A 13,652-nucleotide genomic window follows, 5' to 3' on the forward strand; every position below is an offset into this window, starting at 1 on the left:
AGCACACTCACTGCCTGGACCGAGAGAGGATCTTTTTCTATGTGTGCAAAGCAGAAAAAAGGCATTTATAAGATTGGTGTCTTCTATATGTGCAAGGTGACCTGGGAAATTGGTTGGGCATTTTTGCAATGTGGACAGCTTTGACTCACGATAACAGATTTGAATATGTATGTGATGCACATTGCACATTAGGCTTGTTTGATTAAAAAAAAGGTTCAAAACCCGTTTAGGATGTAGGGTGGTGGTTTGGATCTAAAGTCAATTCCTATTTTCACAGAAAAATGTTCAAAACTTTGCGAAATCCTTCATTAAGTGTTATTTCCTGTTTCATTGGGTGGTCTTTACTTTGAAAGTAGTTGTTTTACTCCAGAAGCGGGGGGGGGGGGGGAGCAAAGGGACACTGGATAAAACTGCTCTCTTGCTTAAGACTGACGGGGGAGGGAAAGGAAAGGAAGAGAATCCATCCACACTGGTTTAAACTGACTTGGGAGGGAAAGGAAAGGAAGGGAATCCATCCACACTGGTTTAAACTGACTTGGGAGGGAAAGGAAAGGAATCCAGCCACACTGGTTTAAACTGACTTGGGAGGGAAAGGAACGGAAGGGAATCCATCCACACTGGTTTAAACTGACTTGGGAGGGAAAGGAACGGAAGGGAATCCATCCACACTGGTTTAAACTGACTTGGGAGGGAAAGGAAAGGAATCCAGCCACACTGTTTAAACTGACTTGGGAGGGAAAGGAACGGAAGGGAATCCATCCACACTGGTTTAAACTGACTCGGGAGGGAAAGGAACGGAAGGGAATCCATCCACACTGGTTTAAACTGACTTGGGAGGGAAAGGAACGGAAGGGAATCCATCCACATTGGTTTAAACTGACTTGGGAGGGTAAGGAACGGAAGGGAATCCATCCACACTGGTTTAAACTGACTTGGGAGGGAAAGGAATGGAAGAGAAACCATCCACACTGGTTTAAACTGACTTGGGAGGGAAAGGAACGGAAGGGAATCCATCCACACTGGTTTAAACTGACGCAGGATGGAAAGAAAGGAAGAGAATCCATCCACACTGGTTTAAACTGACTTGGGAGGGAAAGGAATGGAAGGGAATCCATCCATTCTGGTTTAAACTGACACGGGAGGGAAAGGAAGGGAAGGGAATCCATCCATACTGGTTTAAACTCACGCGGGAGGGAAAGGAATGGAATCCATCCACACTGGTTTAATCTGAATGATGGTCTCATTCAGGAAGGGAAAGGAAGGGAAGGGAATCCATCCATACTGGTTTAAACTGACGCGGGAGGGAAAGGAAGGGAAGGGAATCAATCCACACTGGTTAAAACAGCTTCTCTTGCTTAAGACTGATGAGGAAGGAAAAGGAAGGGAAGGGAATCCATCCACACTGGTTAAAACAGCTTCTCTTGCTTAAGACTGATGAGAAAGGGAAAGGAAGGGAAGGGAATCCATCCACACTGGTTAAAACAGCTTCTCTTGCTTAAGACTGATGAGAAAGGGAAAGGAAGGGAAGGGAAGGGAATCCATCCACACTGGTTAAAACAGCTTCTCTTGCTTAAGACTGATGAGGAAGGGAAAGGAAGGGAAGGGAATCCATCCACACTGGTTAAAACAGCTTCTCTTGCTTAAGACTGATGAGGAAGGAAAAGGAAGGGAAGGGAATCCATCCACACTGGTTAAAACAGCTTCTCTTGCTTAAGACTGATGAGAAAGGGAAAGGAAGGGAAGGGAATCCATCCACACTGGTTAAAACAGCTTCTCTTGCTTAAGACTGATGAGAAAGGGAAAGGAAGGGAAGGGAATCCATCCACACTGGTTAAAACAGCTTCTCTTGCTTAAGACTGATGAGGAAGGGAAAGGAAGGGAAGGGAATCTATCCACACTGGTTAAAACAGCTTCTCTTGCTTAAGACTGATGAGGAAGGGAAAAGAAGGGAAGGGAATCCATCCACACTGGTTAAAACAGCTTCTCTTGCTTAAGACTGATGAGGAAGGGAAAGGAAGGGAAGGGAATCTATCCACTCTGGTTTAAACTGACATGTGAGGGAAAGGAAAGGAAGAATATCCATCCACACTGGTTTAAACTAATGGGGAAGGGAAAGGAAAGGAAGGGAATCTGTCCATTCTGGTTAAAACTGATGCAGGAGGGAAAGGAAGGGAAGGGAATCCATCCACACTGGTTTAAACGGACATGGGAGGAAAAAGAAAGGAAGAGAATCCATCCATACTGGTTTAAACTGACGCGGAAGGGAAAGGAAGGGAAGGGAATCTGTCCATTCTGGTTAAAACTGCTGCGGGAGGGAAAGGAAGGGAAGGGAATCCATCCATACTGGTTTAAACTGACGTGGGAGGGAAAGGAAGGGAAGGGAATCCATCCACACTGCTTAAAACAGCTTCTCTTGCTTAAGACTGATGCGGAAGGGAAAGGAAAGGAAGGGAATCCATCCACACTGGTTAAAACTGGTTCTCTTGCTCTCGTGGGAGGGAAAGGAAAGGAAGGGAATCCATGCACACTGGTTTAAACTGCTTCTCTTGCTGACATGGGAGGGAAAGGAAAGGAAGGGAATCCATCCACACTGGTTTAAACTGCTTCTTTCGCTGACTCGGGAGGGAAAGGAGGGAATCCATCCACACTGGTTTAGAAGGCTTCTCTGGCTTGAACCGAGGCCAGGGTGAGGGAAAAGCTGAATCATTTCTGACTCACTAATTCGTAAGAGAAATGTCGGAAAAAGCTTCGGAAGGACAATGAAACTTCCAGTTTCCTTAAAAACTCCGAAATCACTTCAAAAAGGAAATCTTTCAGAATTTATTCCAAATTATGAAGATTCTGACCAAACCTAACCATGTCTATTGCACATGGATGTGTATGCATATGATACCCATGTGAACTGCACACAAGCACATAATGCAGTCTACCTTAAGGTGGAATCAGGTGTCAAACAGGGATGTATTATTGCCCCAACCTGATTTACCATCTTAATCACTATGATATTTTATCTTGTTGATGGTAAGCTTCCCACCAGAACGGAAATCCTCTGTTGGGCAGATGGCAAGATATTTAATCTCAGCAGACTGAAAACCAAAACCAAGGTCACAACAACATCCAATTTGCTGATGATAACATAGTCTATCTAATTCCAATTTGCTGATGATAACATAGAATCATAGAATCATAGAATCAAAGAGTTGGTAGATAAATGTTGGAAAGGTTGCCAACAGACAACACACAGGTACTTTTTATCACATGTGGTGGACTTGCAAAGAAATAGTGAAATATTGGTCTATGATTCATGAAGAGTTACAAAAAATCTTTAAAAGAATTTTTAAGAAGAAACCGGAGTATTACCTATTGGGATTTACTGACTCTGAATTACAACTACAAGAGAATGAGGTTAAACTCTTTACCTATATGACAACGGCAGCGAGAATTGAATTAGCAAAAGTATGGAAACAGGACAATATCCCTACCAAGGAGGATTGGTTAGGGAAAATTAGAGAAATAAGAGAGATGGACGAGTTGACTTTTTATTTGAAAAAAAATACCGGAAACCCGATAAAGAGGACAGATTGGACAATTTTTGATAAGTACGAGGAAGATGAGAAAAAGTAAAAAAGAGATATAGTTTAGAAAAACAACAGAAATATTATTGGAAATACAACACCTGACGAAGAGATGGAAGTCAAACCTTTGTTTTAGACTTGGTTTCTTCTATTTTTTCTAATTTTTTATATAGACTTTTGTAGGGTTTTGTCTTTTCTTTTTTATTTTTTTTCTATATTGCACTGTTTTATTTTTATGTATCTTTTTTCTCTTCTTACTGTTCTATCTTCTTTAAATGTTCCCACTCTTTCGCTGTATTAGTTAAATTCTTCAAATTCTTTAATAAAAATTATCTTAAAAAAAAAAAAGAATCAAAGAGTTGGAAGAGACCTCATGGGCCATCCAGTCCAACCCCCTGCCAAGAAGCAGGAACATTGCATTCAAATCACCCCTGACAAATGGCCATCCAGCCTCTGCTTAAAAGCTTCCAAAGAAGGAGCCTCCACCACACTCCGGGGCAGAGAGTTCCATTGCTGAACGGCTCTCACAGTCAGGAAGTTCTTCCTAATGTTCAGATGGAATCTCCTCTCTTGTAGTTTGAAGCCATTGTTCCGCGTCCTAGTCTCCAAGGAAGCAGAAAACAAGCTTGCTCCCTCCTCCCTGTGGCTTCCTCTCACATATTTATACATGGCTATCATATCTCCTCTCAGCCTTCTCTTTTTCAGGCTAAACATGCCCAGTTCCCTAAGCCGCTCCTCATAGGGCTTGTTCTCCAGACCCTTGATCATTTTAGTCGCCCTCCTCTGGACACATTCCAGCTTGTCAATATCTCTCTTGAATTGTGGTGCCCAGAATGGGACACAATATTCCAGGTGTGGTCTAACCAAAGCAGAATAGAGGGGTAGCATTACTTCCTTAGATCTAGACACTATGCTCCTATTGATGCAGGCCAAAATCCCATTGGCTTTTTTTGCCGCCACATCACATTGTTGGCTCATGTTTAACGTGTTGTCCATGAGGACTCCAAGATCTTTTTCACACGTACTGCTCTCGAGCCAGGCGTCCCCCATTCTGTATCTTTGCATTTCATTTTTTTTGCCAAAGTGGAGTATCAGAAGAAGACCTGCAAGCCACTCTAAACACCTTTGCAGAAGCATACGAGAAGCTCGGCCTCTCATTGAACATTGAGAAAATCAAAGTGCTCTTCTAGCAGTCACCAGCCTGAGCCCTGCAAATGCAGCAAAATTACAGTTATGAAGAAGCAATGAAAATAATGTTATGGTTAGGGGTCACCACAACATGAGGGTTTAAAGCCAATCTATTAAGGGGTCATGGCATTAGAAAGGTTGAGAGCTACTGATCTAAAGAAAAGAAATTTATGACCAAGATTCCAAGGTCTAAGTAGGGCTGTTGATGACAGGATCTTTGTAGGTCTCTTATTCAATACATAGTCATATTTCGAAGTTGACTCAATGGCTGCTTTGAGTCCCACTACTACTTTGAGTCCCACCCATGGGAGAAAAGTGGGATAATAATAATAATAATAATAATAATAATAATAATAATAATAATAGTAATAATAATCTATATAAATAAAAATGTAATGTTTAGGTTCTTGTGGGTTTTTTCGGGCTATATGGCCATGTTCTAGAGGCATTTTTCCTGACTTTTTGCCTGCATCTATGGCAAGCATCTTCACCTCACTACCTCTGAGGATGCTTGCCATAGATGCAGGTGAAACATCAGGAAAAATGCCTCTAGAACATGGCCATATAGCCCGAAAAAACCCACAAGAACCTAGTGATTCCAGCCATGAAAGCCTGCGACAATACAATGTAATGTTTGTTTGTGGTATGAACAGAACTCAAAAACCAGTGGGCCAATTGACACCAAATTTGGTCACAAGACACCTAACAACCCAATGTATGTCTTTCACTAAAAAAATGATTTTGTCATTTGGAAGTTGTAGTTGCTGTGATTTATAGTTCACCTACAATCAAATAGCATTCTGAACAATGATGAAACTGGGCCAAACTTAGCACAAAGGACTCCCATGACCAACAGAAAACACCAGAAGGGTTTGGTTGGCATTGACCTTGAGTTTGGGAGTTGTAGTTCACCTACATCCAGAGAGCACTGTGGTCTCAAACAATGATGGATCTGGACCAAACTCTACATGAATACTCAATATGCCCAAATATGAACATGTGTGGAGTTTGGGGAAAAGAGAATCTTGATATTTGGGAGTTGTAGTTGCTGGGATTTATAATTCACCTACAATCACAGAGCATTCTGAACCCCACCAATGATAGAATTGGGCCAAACCTCCCACACTGAACCCCCATGACCACCAGAGTTGGCCACAGCAAGGCATGGCAGGGGACGGATAATAATAATAATAATAATAATAATAATAATAATAATAATAATAATAATGGCATGTAGCAATGACCATGGATTATATTAGGGACTTCTTCAAGCCGCTTCCTTATAAATGAGATGACATTGACGTCTTAACATTCCTGCTTTTAATCAAGTTATTATCTGCATCATAGATGCTACAAACAAGCTCATAATGCTCATTTGGCTAATTGGTGATGCAATGCTTTCAATGGCTAATAGGCCTGTGCGGTTTCGTTCGTTAATTCGTTATTTCGTTATTAATTCATTATTTTTACCACATCCGATGCGATTTCAAAACACATTTTCAAACCCGGAAGGGTTTAAAAATATCGAAACAGCAGCCCCATATATTTTACGAGCTTCAGCTCGTGTCGTTAATGGGATGGAGGCTGCTGAGTGCTGCTGGTGCCTGGGAGCCAATTCGGCGCTCCCAAGCACCCCAGCAGTGCACCGTGGCAGGAGCCGGAGCCGATTGGATGGCGCGCGCGCGCTCACCCTTACAACCGGCCTCCGCGCGCCATCCAATCGGCTCCGGCTCCTGCGCCCTCCTCCTCCTCCTCCTGGCACTTCCTGCAACACAGCTGGGAGGAGGAGGAGGAGGAGGAGGAGGGCGCAGGAGCCGGAGCCGATTGGATGGCGCGCGCGCGCTCACCCTTACAACCGGCCTCCGCGCGCCATCCAATCGGCTCCGGCTCCTGCGCCCTCCTCCTCCTCCTCCTGGCACTTCCTGCAACACAGCTGGGAGGAGGAGGAGGAGGAGGAGGAGGGCGCAGGAGCCGGAGCCGATTGGATGGCGCGCGGAGGCCGGTTGTGTGAGTTTTCAGGGCTGTATGAGTGTATGACCATGTTCCAGAAGCATTCTCTCCTGACATTTTGCCCACATCTATGGCAGGCATCCTCAGAGGTCTGTTGGAAACTAGGCAAATGGAGTTTATCTATGGAATGTCCAGGGTGGGAGAAATGAAAGCCATTCAATGCTAATCAAGGTGACCATTACTGCAACATTCACACTTACAAAATGTTTTGTAAATATTTACGAAATTTCGTAAATAACAAAACATTTTTTTGGAAAGTTTTGTAAATATTTTAAATATCGAAACAAAAAAACACCCCAATTACAAATCGATTTTAGAAACAAATTTTTTCTTGATCAAACAGGCCTAATGGCTAAGTCTGCATTTGCAAGTAACCTTCAGAATGAACTAAGCACTAAGGCAAAAATCTAATTGCAAACCAAAGGCAACTGCCAGAAGGCACCATTTCTCCAACTGTGCACCTTTCGAAGAAAACCATGCATCTTTTTTAAGGGAGGAGCCTATGAATATTCATGGGGATAATTTCCTTTAATGAGCTGCAGAGTCATGAAAACAGAAAGGAGATGCCCTCAAAGAGGCTGCAATTAATTACCTCGGCAGCTTTTCAATTTTCTTCAAAAAATATATGAAAAGAGGTCTCAGATTATACTAACGGACTGTTGTGTCTAGATGGATGGATAGGTCTGTGTATTGTATCTTGCAAATCATTGATGTTTCAAGGCGCTTACAGTTTAGCTTTTATAGGAAGTGAATGTGGGAAGAGATACAATCTGCATTCGTTACAATGCTCACAGCTGTCTGGATAATGCGCACAAGTCCAAGGGGGAAAAAACATTGAATTGCTTGAATGAGAAAAGATGGCTGTGAGCAAAGCCCACAGTCTTGTAGCACAATTTGGTCATCTGTAGCTTTCATTCAAGAATATATCCAATTGCCTAAAACCTATTGGTCAATTCCAGTTAGAGTTGATCCATTCAATTTACAAATTCATTACAAATTGACTGATTGAGTCAGTTATTCAATACTGAGTTGTTCACGGAATTCGTTTATCCCGTTTCTATGTATTGTCGAAGGCGTTCATGGCCGGAACCACTGGGTTGTTGTAGGTATTTCCAGGCTATATGGCCATGTTCTAGAGGCATTTTCTCCTGACGTTTCACCTGCACCAATGGCAAGCATCCTCAGAGGTTGTGAGGTCTGTTGGAACTAGGAAAATGGGTTTTATATCTGTGGAATGACCAGGGTGGGACAAAGGACTTTTGTCTGCTGGCTCGAGAGCAGTACATGTGAAAAAGATCTTGGAGTCCTCGTGGACAACAAGTTAAACATGAGCCAACAATGTGATGTGGCGGCAAAAAAAGCCAATGGGATTTTGGCCTCCATCAAGAGGAGCATAGTGTCTAGATCTAAGGAAGTCATGCTCCCCCTCTATTCTGCTTTGGTTAGACCACATCTGGAATATTGTGTCCAATTCTGGGCACCACATTTAAAGAGAGATATTGACAAGCTGGAATGTGTCCAGAGGAGGGCGACTAAAATGATCAAGGGTCTGGAGAACAAGCCCTATGAGGAGCGGCTTAAGGAGCTGGGCATGTTTAGCCTGAAGAAGAGAAGGCTGAGAGGAGACATGATAGCCATGTATAAATATGTGAGAGGAAGCCACAGGGAGGAGGGAGCAAGCTTGTTTTCTGCTTCCTTGGAGACTAGGACGCGGAACAATGGCTTCAAACTACAAGAGAGGAGATTCCACCTGAACATTAGGAAGAACTTCCTGACTGTGAGAGCCGTTCAGCAGTGGAACTCTCTGCCCCGGAGTGTGGTGGAGGCTCCTTCTTTGGAAGCTTTTAAGCAGAGGCTGGATGGCCATCTTTCAGGGGTGATTTAAATGCAATATTCCTGCTTCTTGGCAGGGGGTTGGACTGGATTCTATGATTCTATGCTGGAGCTAGGTGTGAATGTTTCAACTGATCACCTTGATTAGCATATTATTATTATTTATGTATTTGCTTCATTTATATACCGCTCTTCTCAGCCCTCAGGCGACTCAGAGCGGTTAACAACCAGTTTCAACAAGACAATACAAAATCAGTAATCAATTAAAACAGTAAGATCAATTAATTAACACCAGAGTCAATACAACAGTACAGCAATATAACAATCCATCATGTCTCATCAATAGAATCAGCATCCGATCTCGTTGTCCATTATTCCATTCCAATAATCACTCAATTGTACTGCTTAGTTGAAAGCCTGTTCAAAAATCCAGGTCTTCACACTCTTCCAGAATGCCAGGAAGTAGGCGGGCGAGCTAATGTCTGTAGGAAGGGCGTTTCACAGCCTAGGGGCCACTACTGAGAAGGCCCTGTCTCTCATCCCCGCCAGGCGTGCTTGTGAAACCGGCAGGACCAAGAGCAAGGCCTCCCCAGACGATCTTAACGTCCTAATGGCTTGGAAGTGCCTGGGGGGAATCTTTTGTTGAGAGTGATTTGATGTGCCTGTTTCTTTCCTCTCTGTTGTTTCACTGTTGTAATTTTTGAGGGTTTTTTTTAATACTGGTAGCCAGATTTTGTTCATTTTCACGGTTTCCCCCTTTCTGTTGAAATTGTCCACATGCTTGTGGATTTCAGTGGCTTCTCTGTGTAGTGTGACATAGTGGTTGTGAGAGTGGTCCAGCATTTCTGTGTTCTCAAATCATATGTTGTGTCCAGGTTGGTTCATCAGGAGAGCGACTAAAATGATAAAGGGTCTGGAGAACAAGCCCTATGAGGAGCGGCTTAAGGAGCTGGGCATGTTTAGCCTGAAGAAGAGAAGGCTGAGAGGAGACATGATAGCCATGTATAAATATGTGAGAGGAAGCCACAGGGAGGAGGGAGCAAGCTTGTTTTCTGCTTCCTTGGAGACTAGGACGCGGAACAATGGCTTCAAACTACAAGAGAGGAGATTCCATCTGAACATGAGGAAGAACTTCCTGACTGTGAGAGCGGTTCAGCAGTGGAACTCTCTGCCCCGGAGTGTGGTGGAGGCTCCTTCTTTGGAAGCTTTTAAGCAGAGGCTGGATGGCCATCTGTCAGGGGTGATTTGAATGCAATATTCCTGCTTCTTGGCAGAATGGGGTTGGACTGGATGGCCCATGAGGTCTCTTCCAACTCTTTGATTCTATGATTCTATGATTCTATGCTGGAGCTAGGTGTGAATGTTTCAACTGACCACCTTGATTAGCATATTATTATTATTTATGTATTTGCTTCATTTATATACCGCTCTTCTCAGCCCTCAGGCGACTCAGAGCGGTTAACAACCAGTTTCAACAAGACAATACAAAATCAGTAATCAATTAAAACAGTAAGATCAATTAATTAACACCAGAGTCAATACAACAGTACAGCAATATAACAATCCATCACATCTCATCAACAGAATCAGCATCCGATCTCGTTGTCCATTATTCCATTCCAATAATCACTCAATTGTACTGCTTAGTTGAAAGCCTGTTCAAAAATCCAGGTCTTCACACTCTTCCGGAATGCCAGTAAGGAGGCGGGCAATCTAATGTCTGTAGGAAGGGCGTTTCACAGCCGAGGGGCCACTACTGAGAAGGCCCTGTCTCTCATCCCGGCCAGGTGTGCTTGTGAAACTGGCAGGACCAAGAGCAGGGCCTCCCCAGACGATCTTAACGTCCTAATGGCTTGGAAGTGCCTGGGGGGAATCTTTTGTTGAGAGTGATTTGATGTGCCTGTTTCTTTCCTCTCTGTTGTTTCACTGTTGTAATTTTTGAGGGTTTTTTTTAATACTGGTAGCCAGATTTTGTTCATTTTCATGGTTTCCTCCTTTCTGTTGAAATTGTCCACATGCTTGTGGTTTTCCATGGCTTCTCTGTGTAGTCTGACATGGTGGTTGTTGGAGTGGTCCAGCATTTCTGTGTTCTCAAATCATATGCTGTGTCCAGGTTGGTTCATCAGGAGAGCGACTAAAATGATAAAGGATCTGGAGAACAAGCCCTATGAGGAGCGGTTTAAGGAGCTGGGCATGTTTAGCCTGAAGAAGAGAAGGCTGAGAGGAGATATGATAGCCATGTATAAATATGTGAGAGGAAGCCACAGGGAGGAGGGAGCAAGCTTGTTTTCTGCTTCCTTGGAGACTAGGACGTGGAGCAATGGCTTCAAACTACAAGAGAGCAGATTCCATCTGAACATAAGGAAGAACTTCCTGACTGTGAGAGCCGTTCAGCAGTGGAACTCTCTGCCCTGGAGTGTGGTGGAGGCTCCTTCTTTGGAAGCTTTTAAACAGAGGCTGGATGGCCATCTGTCAGGTGGGATTTGAATGCAAAATTCCTGCTTCTTGGCAGGGGGTTGGACTGGATGGCCCATGAGGTCTCTTCCAACTCTTTGATTCTATGATTCTAGGTGCTCTGCTATGGCTGACTTCTCTGGTTGAAGGAGTCTGCAGTGCCTTTCATGTTCCTTGATTCGTGTTTGGACAATGCTGCTGCGTTTGGTGGTCCCTCTGTAGACTTGTCCACGGCTGCATGGAATACGGTAGACTCCTGCAGAAGTGAGAGGATCCCTCTTGTCCTTTGCTGAACGGAGCATTTGTTGGATTTTCTTGGTGGGTCTGTAGGTGGTTTGTATGTTGTGTTTCCTCATCAGTTTCCCTATCCGGTCAGTGGTTCCCTTGATGTATGGCAGGAACACTTTCCCTCTGGGTGGATCTTCATCTTGACTCTCGTGGCTTGTTCTTGGTCTTGCCGCTCTTCTGATGTCTGAGGTGGAGTCTCCATTGGCCTGGAGAGCCCAGTTGAGGTGGTTCAGTTCATCTTGGAGGAGGTGGGCTTCGCAGATTCTTTTTGCATGGTCTGCCAAGGCTTTAATGGTGCTTCTTTTTTGACTTGGGTGATGGTTGGAGTTTTTATGTAGATATCTATCTGTGTGTGTGGGTTTTCTGTAAACAGTGTATCCCGTTTCTTTTGTTTCTTTTGATTTTTCGTTTCTTTCAGTACTTCCGGAACCAGGCATGTAGCCGGAGGGGGGGGGGGGGGGCTCGGGGGGCTTCAGCCCCCCCCGAAATTTTCATGGTGGTTCGCGAAAAGGCTTTATTGGTGCATTATTTAAACTGTTATGTTTATTCATATCATGATCTGATCACCATACTCAATATATCCCATATGCATGGGGGTATTGGGGTAATGATACAAAAGGTTTGCTAGGCTAGACCCTCTTTCACTCAGACTCAGCCCCCCCCCCCCGAAACTCAGCCCCCCCCCGAATCCCCCCTGAAAAAAAATTCAGCCCCCCCCCCCCCCCGAAACGAAATCCTGGCTACGGGCCTGTCCGGAACACATAACGTGAATGACCCTCCCAGTATAAAAATCAGCTTGACACAAAAGCAAGTGGGAGCTGATTCCAGCTCCAAGTCCCTTTGGGGAGATGGTGGTGGGGTATTTATATAAATAAAAATGTAATGTTTGTTTGTGGGATTAACAGAACTCAAAAACCACTGGACGAATTGACACCAAATTTGGACACAAGACACCTAACAACTCTTTCACATACTCTTTTGAGTGTATGTCTTTCAATAAAAAAAATTGATTTTGTCATTCGGGAGTTGTAGTTGCTGGGATTTATAGTTCACCTAAAATCAAATTGCATTCTGAACCACACCAACGATGGAATTGAACCAAACTTGGCACACAGTTCTCCCATGACCAACAGAAAGTATTGGAAAAGTGTCCTTTGGTTTTGGAGTTGTAGTTCACCTACATTCAGAGAGCACTGTGGACTCAAACAATGATGGGTCTGGACCAAACTCTACACGAATACTCAATATGCCCAAATGTGAACACTGGTGGAGTTTGGGGAAAATAGAATCTTGACATTTGGGAGTTCTGGTTGATGGGATTTATAATTCACCTACCATCACAGAGCATTCTGAACCCCACCAACGATAGAGTTGGACCAAACCTCCCACACAGAACCCCCATGTGGGCCACATCAATGCGTGGCAGGGGACGGCTAGTAGTCCTATGAAACCAAAACGAAAAATCTTTTGATGTCTTGTCATCATGTAAGTTCATCCATTATATTGTATGGTGAGGTGGATCTGTAATTGGTTAAAGAGTTGGAAGAGACCTCATGGGCCATCCAGTCCAGGAAAAACAAAATGCAAAGATACAAAATGGGGGACAATGCCTGGCTCGAGAGCAGTACGTGTGAAAAAGATCTTGGAGTCCTTGTGGACAACAAGTTAAACATGAGCCAACAATGTGATGTGGCGGCAAAAAAAGCCAATGGGATTTTGGCCTGCATCAATAGGAGCATAGTGTCTAGATCTAGGGAAGTAATGCTACCCCTCTATTCTGCTCTGGTTAGACCACAACTCAAATATTGTGTCCAATTCTGGGCACCACAATTCAAAAGAGATATTGACAAGCTGGAATGTGTCCAGAGGAGGGCGACTCAAATGATCAAGGGTCTGGAGTACAAGTCCTATGAGGAGCGGCTTAAGGAGCGGGGCATGTTTAGCCTGAAGAAGAGAAGGCTGAGAGGAGATATGATAGCCATGTATAAATATGTGACAGGAAGCCACAGGGAGGAGGGAGCAAGCTTGTTTTCTGCTTCCTTGGAGACTAGGATGCGGAACAATGGTTTCAAACTACAAGAGAGGAGTGCAATGATGTTAGCTAATTGTAAAGGTTGTACACCAATTGTACAGGGCTGCCACCGGTTATGCAGGGTCTGCACGCACCAGTTGTACAATTGTGCTAATTGCAAAGGTGCTGCAATTACAACAACATACAGGGCATAGGGGTTCTAACTTTAAACAACCCACCCACTGTCACCAACTGTACTGTCTGCTCTTAAATTCTGCCACCAATTATTCAGC

The sequence above is a fragment of the Anolis sagrei genome, chromosome 10, assembly GCF_037176765.1.
Source record: "Anolis sagrei isolate rAnoSag1 chromosome 10, rAnoSag1.mat, whole genome shotgun sequence".
NCBI lineage: Eukaryota > Metazoa > Chordata > Lepidosauria > Squamata > Dactyloidae > Anolis > Anolis sagrei.